Below are 7,483 nucleotides of genomic sequence, written 5' to 3' on the forward strand. Positions count from 1 at the left end.
TTAAATCATCTTTTTCCATTAGAATGGCCTCATATTCCAGAATTTGGGAATCGTTAACCACCTTCCTGCTTTTTGAGACAAAATAGTCCTGACCTGATGAGGGGTGCTAACAAGTAGGGTTCCTCCAAAGGTCAGGTTCCTGCTTCCTGCTACTAAGAGAGCAGTTGCTGCCATGGCCTGAACACACCCCGGCCATCCCCTGGAGACAGGGTCCAGGATTCTGGAAAGGAAGTCCATGGCTTAGGACTCCCAAGGCTGCCCCTCATCTACTGTAACAAACAGATAGAAAGGTTTTTCGAGGGAGGGGAGGGCTGGAACAGGGGCTTGCACCAATGCCTGTTTGAGCCCCTCTAAGGTCTTTACATCCCCCTCCTTCCACTCTACTTTGTCAGGCTCCTCCTCCAACAGTCTTTGGTATAACCCCTTGGTTTGGGATGCATAAGAATCTATCCACACAGGTGAAGATGGCGGCAGCCAGCATGGGGATCTTGGGAGTCCGATGGCTGCAAAGGGCAGCCCTGGGCGTGGTGCCATTGGGTGCATGGACAGCTTCCCATATTACCAAGGACGTGCTCCCCAGGCCCTATCCCAAGACCCCAGAAGAACAGGCTGCCACCGCCAAGAAGTATAATACGCAAGTGGAAGACTACGAGCCGTACCTGGATAATGGCATGGGTTTGGCGACTACAAGAAACTCCCTGACCGCTCACAGCAGGAGAGGGATCCATGCTATGACTGGGACCACTCAGACCTGAGGCTGAACTGGGGTGAACACTGGGACCTAGACATGTATACCCGGAACCGTGTGGACTCATCCCCCACTTCTGCTTCTTGGAATGTCATATGTAAGCAGCTTTCTGGCTTCATGGCCTTCATGGTATTCATGTTCTGGTGGGGGGAGATTTACCCCACCTGACAGCCAGTGGGGCCAAAGCAGTATCTTTATAATAATCTGTACCTGGAACGAGGCGGCAATCCTACCAAAGAGCCTGAGCAGGTGCTTCACTATGAGATCTGAGGAGGCTCCCTGGGCTTTTGTGCCCCCCTAACTAGGAGTCCCTCATTCCTGGAGATTTAACTTGAATGAAATCCCTAATGAAACTTAGTGCTATAGGGGGAAAAAAGAATCTATCCATAATCTACAATATCCCATCAATCCCAAAAATCTTCTTAGTTCTCTTTTTGTCCAGGGAAGAGGTAATTCAGTAATGGCCTGAATTCTTTCTGGATTTATCTTCCTTCTTCCCTTGCTAATGAGATGACCCAGGTATTTGACTTTCTATTCTACAAATTGTAGCTTACTTTTTGACACTCTTAGTAGCCCTTGATCTCCCAGGAAATTCAATAAGCTCTTTGTAGTTCAGGCTACCATCTGCCTTTCTTTACTTGATACTAACAAATTATCTACATATTGTAAAAGGGAAATTTCAGATGGGATTGCAGATTTCTCCAATACTTTTTCTAGTTCCTGCCCAAAGAGGTTGGGGGATTCTGTGAAGCCTTGGGATGGAACTGTCCATCTATATTGCTGTTTTCTTCTGGTAGACAGATCCTCCCACTTAAAGGCAAACAAGTTCTTACTCTCTGGATCAAGGGGATAGGCCCAAAAGGCATCCTTTAGATCTACTACACTAAACCATTTTTGATGGTAGGGGATCTTACTAAGCAGAGCGTATGGGCTTGGGACTACTGGGTGTTGAACCTGAACAATTTGATTAATGGCCCTTAGATCTTGTACCATCCTCCAACTACCATCCTGTAGGGAGCCGTCTCTCTCTCACTCTCGACACAAAACGCCATGATTCATTTGTGTCGCGCTCTAAGGCTGCCATTCCTTGGTTTCCTACTTACTCTTTCTTCTTCCCCTTTGTTCTCCCTCTCCCGCCACTGTTTCTGGCGACATGCTCCGATTGGGCACTCCCTAAAGCGCGCGAAAGTTTTTCCGCGGACGTTGCCAAACAACCATCTGCCCATGCGTATGGCGCGAAAGCCAGACTCTAGTTACCCAATCATTTACTGACACATACGTTGTCGTCATTATGTGTCACTTCCTTCATCCCTGGCTATATCTACCCCTAACCAACCCTCAATAAACGAGACTTGATCAGAATCCTGTCTTGTCTTCATTCTTCGTGTCTCTTGTCCCCGTCTCTGTGTCATTTGCTTTGTTTCTAGATTCCCTGAACTCGGTTGGACAGGAGACGCCCTGTCGTGTTGGCCTGGCCGGGTCACCATCCCATTTCTGAATGAGCAAGATAGGAGAATTGAAGGGGGACATGCAGGGCCCCAGGAGCCCATCCTGAAGGAGGCCTTCGATGATGGGTTGCAGTCCCTGCCTCCCCTTAGGGAGAATGGGATGTTGTCTTCGGCAAATAACTTCCCCTTCCTTTTATAATTTGATCATAATAGGGGGTACCTGCAACTCCCCTCTATTCCCTTCTCTCACCCACACTTCTCTGATATCTTTTTCATCTTCTTCAGAAAGCATGGCTAAGACTACTTCTATCTGCCCATCCCTTACTTCCAAATCCAGACCTATGAATACTATTAAGTCCCTTCCCAACAAATTACTCCTGGCTTCTGGGATGTACAACAAAGGGCCTACAATTTGGTGGTCCTCCCAACAGATATTAGTGAGAGAAAGAATGGGGACCTCAAATTCTTCTCCTTTTACCCCTGAGACTTTAAGGGAACTGCCAGAAACTTTGGTCTATGTGGGGAGATGTGTCACACAGGATTGGACTGCCCCGGTGTCCACTAAAAATGTAATTTTTTTCTGATATGGGCCTGCCCTTAGATTTACTAAAGGCTCCCAGTGGGTTTTAGAAGTGAGGAGCCTCAGACTCCCCCTAATCTTCAAAATTCTTGAGGGGATTACCCGACTTTCTTTCTTTAAACTCTGGGCATTTCCTTTTGAAAAGACCACGACTCCCACAGTGATAGCACTCTGCCAAGCCTAGAGTTCTCCCAGCCCCCTTATCTAAATAAGCCCATTTTGCATCTTTATCTCCACTCTGCCTGTTTCCTCCCTGACTCATCTCTTATCTTTTTTTAACCATTTGGTAGACTGTGCCTCACAGAACCTTTGCTTTCTGTTTCTGCTTTTCCTCCTCTCTCCTTACAATCACTTCCTGGCACTCTCTCAAAAACTCTTTCAATTGCTTATCCATCCATCCTTCTATTTTCTGAATCTCCTTCTGAATATCAGGCCAAGACCCCTTCACATAGCTGACTTTTAACATTCCCTGAGCCACAGGATCATCGGGGTCCATCCCTGAATATTTCCTCACTTGGTCCCTCAATTGTTGCAGGTAAGCAGAGGGAGTTTCATCCTTCTCCTGGGCTACTTCAAAGACCTTATTCCAGTTTTGAGATTTGGGTACAGCCAAACTGATCCCCTGTATAATGAGGTCTCTTAAGATCTTTCATCTGTGCTCTGTCCCCCAGGTCATTATTATCCCAATTAGGGTCTGTGTTTGGGAACTTCTGCTGCTCTTACCCCCTGTCTGGGCAGATGCCGCCTTTCCCACTCCTTCATAGCTGCCCTCTGCACCACTCCTCTTCTCCCATAAACAGAATATTCAGTAGGGACATAAGTTCAGGCCAGGTATATAAACTAGGACCTGGGAATTGATCTGCTTGTTCAGCCAGCCCCATTGGATCTTCCTTTAGTGATTTCATCTCCTTTTTGAAGTTCCTTACTTCAGTACTCGTCAGTGGGGCATTTACATAGCCAGTCTCCCCTGGCCCCATGGGTACTTCTCTCAGTGGATACAAAGGCTCAGTGGAGTTTTGCTCTTTCACCCTCTTCTCCTCAGGTGTTCCGGGGAATGGAAAATTTTGTATATCTTTCTTACACTGTTCCAGTTCTTTCCTCAGCTGTTGGTGGATTGTAACTGGTAGGGCTGTTAGCCCTGCTAGATTCTCTGGTTCCCCAGGGTTTAGAATCCATTCTGTTGGGCCCTCCAAGTCTAATGACCCCTGTCCCAGGAGGGGAGAGGGAACGTAAGGAGGACGGAGATTTAACAGGGGGTCCCAGACTTTAGTTCCTGCAGTTTAGTTTCTGCAGCCTCAGTTTCTGCAGCCTTAGTTTCTGAGGGCTGTCTCAGGGTCTAGATTTTCCACTTTCATAGGACAGGCAGTGCCCCCTTTTCCTTTAACCAGCACACGGCATAGTTGGACTCTTCTTTGGAGAAGGGTGTTTTCCCATTAACATACAGTGCAAGGTCAGCACAAGGCCAATCCTCATCTGCCCTGCTATATTGGCTAGAATACATGGGGCTGTAAAATACTTTCCTGGTCCAGATACAACAGCAGTATTTAATCATTTTCTTCTTGTCCTTTCCCTTGGTCCAATCACTATCGGTCCAATGCCTTAACATCCTCCCTAATGGACTATCCAGAGGATATCTCCAGGGGATCCTACAGATACCCCCTGTCCTTTTTTCCCAGTTGACTGACTGCCTCTATTTCCCATCCCAAATCTTGTCTGGGTCTTTCTCTCAAATCTTCCGCTGTGTTCATCTCCAGCTCTTTCCCTCATGAGGGAAGGGAAACGTGAACTGGGACTCCACACTCACTTTGCACAGTATATGTCACCCGTCTCGTGCATGCACAGTCAACCTCAGACTCAACAGAAATTCCAACCACCAAGGTAATACTTAATAGCCCTTGTTCTTACCTTGGTCCATGCATGGAGTCACCTGGTCAATGAGAGGCAGATTTTCCCTTCCCTTTTCCTTGTCCACAATCAGCAGATCTAAGTGTCTGTTCTCGGGCCTCTTGGTTGCCAGAAGCGAGGCCCCCACCAGTGGAGTCTAAGATGCTTAAACAGCAGGGCACGCCTCCCTGTCGTCCACCCCAGCGGTCCACTCTCTGAAGCGTCAGAATCCTGGACGAGCCCCCAAAGTTATAAGAAAGAAATCTTCTGGAAGAAAATAAGGTTCATCCAATTTTGGAAAAGAAAAGAATTTATTCTCAATCTTGCAAGAAGGGGTGCACAACCAGAAAACATGGCTGGTGCCCTGCACAAAGAAAAATGACACAATTTATACCCCTACGCCTAGCACGCAAGCCCTTCCTCTGTTTTTCCATAGATTGGATACTTCAGCGGTTACAGCCTATCCAAGAAATCTAACTTTCCCATGCGAGTTCCTCAGTTTTTGATTATCAGCTTCCCCCATCACATTCCAACCATTTTGGCTTTTACCTGCTCCTTTTGCCAAATAAGGAATGGAATTTCATGCTGAATTGGTATTGACTTAGCTCTTTCTTGTGTATCCTTTTTACTGGCTTTAAGACTGGTTTCAGCTGGTTTCCTTTGTTCTTGCTTAACCCAGGAGTGGGAGACTGATGCCGCAGGCTGCCAGGTTACATTAATATTTTCTTCCTTGATGTGAAAACTAAACTGATCCCTGTCTCTTACAGGAATCAGGTGCTCAAACACTGAGCTACATCTGCTCCCTCTCTTTGTTGAGAGATGCAATTCAACCCACTACAGGGGGTATCCTTAAAAAAAAGCACAAATTTGGTCACTAGCATTTAAAATATTGAAGTGTAGAATTGTAACTTCTGAGTATTGTAATTGCTTATACTAAGAGTTTCAATTTGTGAGGAGATAATTATACACCAATTAATAGTTAACGTCAAGGTAGGCATGTATATCTGTTTATCAAAATTTACAAAAAAATTAGTGCCCTATTGTCAGTAGCTATTATACCATGAAAGGTAGTTTTGTCTGTGTCCTTAGATTTACAAATTTAGCTTTTCATTGTTTTCTCTCCATCTAAACCGACAGCTTACTGGTTTCTGCTGAAGCCATATATAATTTAATCCTTACTGAAGCAGGCTAGTAAGATAGAGAATTAATAGATGGATCTGGACCCTGGCAGAGAGTCCACGTGGACATCAGTAACCCTCAAGATGCAGGGACCTGACCTTTTCTACTTCTGTGGTCCTGTGTCCTCTTAGTAAGACCATATATTCTCAAAATTCTAATCAAGTCTGTTTCTTCCAGGATCAACACCTTGTTAGCCACATGGGGACTTGATCCAGCTTCACACAGGATGCCAGATCCATTCTCCTCCAAATGAGATAGAATAGTAAGAGAGTGCTACACCTTGTCATGTAGGGCCTATAGCCCCTAACCAGCAGGAAGTAGCTACAAAAGAAAGATCATCTCCCTTCAGCACCCCTGTAAGATTAAAGGTGTAAAACTCTTTGACAGGGGAATGAAGCAGGCTAGTAAGATAGGGAATTAATAGATGGATCTGGAACCTGGCAGAGAGTCCGCGTGGACATCAGCAACCCCCATGATGGCTGCTGGAAGACCCCCACCCCCAAGATTTTCCTATCCAGAACAAAGACTTCTTCTGGGAGCAAGAAAAAGCCCTGGATGTTCCCTAGGTACTTTATCGTTGGGTCCTCACTAGGGGATTGATGGGTGGGGTAATCAGTCAAAACAGCAAAGAGCTGGAGCCCCCACCCCTGCCATTAGCAAAGGGTGGAATAATTAATAGTTTATAAAGCAATCCGTGAGAGCTGAGCACGCTTTCTCATGCTCTCTTGCCTCTGCACCCAGGCTCCAGCTGCTTCTCCCCCACTTGGATCACCATGCAAGTAAAACCTGGGCATTTAATAACCTATAATGGGGATTTTAGCCTATAAATCAATCCCTTTAATCACTTTTCACCCCCTTCCTCTCTACCTGGGGCCCGTTCTTTGGTATTTTCTCCCATTTCTCATCCCTCCCTACCTGAATAAATTACTGGCCTAACTCACCCAACGTGCTCTTGAAATTAATTTCTCCAGCATAGTCAAAGAACCTAAATGAAATCCAGTAACAGTACTATTAAATGTAAAATTTAAAAGACAGGGATTCTACAGTGCTCATGCCTGTATGTTTTTCATAAAACACTCAAGAAGTCTTAATAAATGTGATGTACATCTAAATCTTTTCTTTTGTGAAGGTGTATGCCATAGTGGCTATGAATACAGGCTCTGAGGTCAACCTGCCTGGGTTTGAATCTCAGCTTGCTCATATACTGCCTGGGGTTAATACTTTTTGCCTCAGTTTTCTCATCTCTAAAATGAGAGTGAAGATGTTAACTACCTCTGAGCCAGCTCTGCACAGTCTCTGTGATCTCTAAACTGCTTTGATGATACACCCTTCAGTAAAAATTAAGTGTGTGCCCCCAGTATCTATAAGCTTATGTGGTCTATTCATGTACTTGCATACCAACATACATTTTGCATTTCGTGAAACAGAATATGGAGATTTGAAAAGTATGAGGAGAAAAGCAGTTCTAATATTTTCTTTTGACCCCCCAATGGAATCAGCTTCTGTACCCCACTTTAGCAATAGCTGCTCTAACCCAGTGCTCCAACTCAGGACAGAAAAGAGCTCCTGCACTGAGGACAGTGTGTTGGGAGAGGTGGGGCTTGCAATGAGTGGCCATAGCTAACCAAGAGGACAGAGGTGCTT

At 45.6% G+C, this 7,483-nt stretch overlaps 1 pseudogene; it reads left to right on the top strand.

The window, feature by feature from the left end:
• Positions 1-464: 464 nt before the first annotated feature.
• Positions 465-1,018, top strand: LOC101422554 (NADH dehydrogenase [ubiquinone] 1 beta subcomplex subunit 8, mitochondrial pseudogene; annotated as a pseudogene).
• The last annotated feature ends 6,465 nt before the right edge of the window (positions 1,019-7,483 follow it).

The sequence above is a fragment of the Dasypus novemcinctus genome, chromosome 4 (genome assembly GCF_030445035.2).
Source record: "Dasypus novemcinctus isolate mDasNov1 chromosome 4, mDasNov1.1.hap2, whole genome shotgun sequence".
In the NCBI taxonomy this organism is placed as follows: domain Eukaryota; kingdom Metazoa; phylum Chordata; class Mammalia; order Cingulata; family Dasypodidae; genus Dasypus; species Dasypus novemcinctus.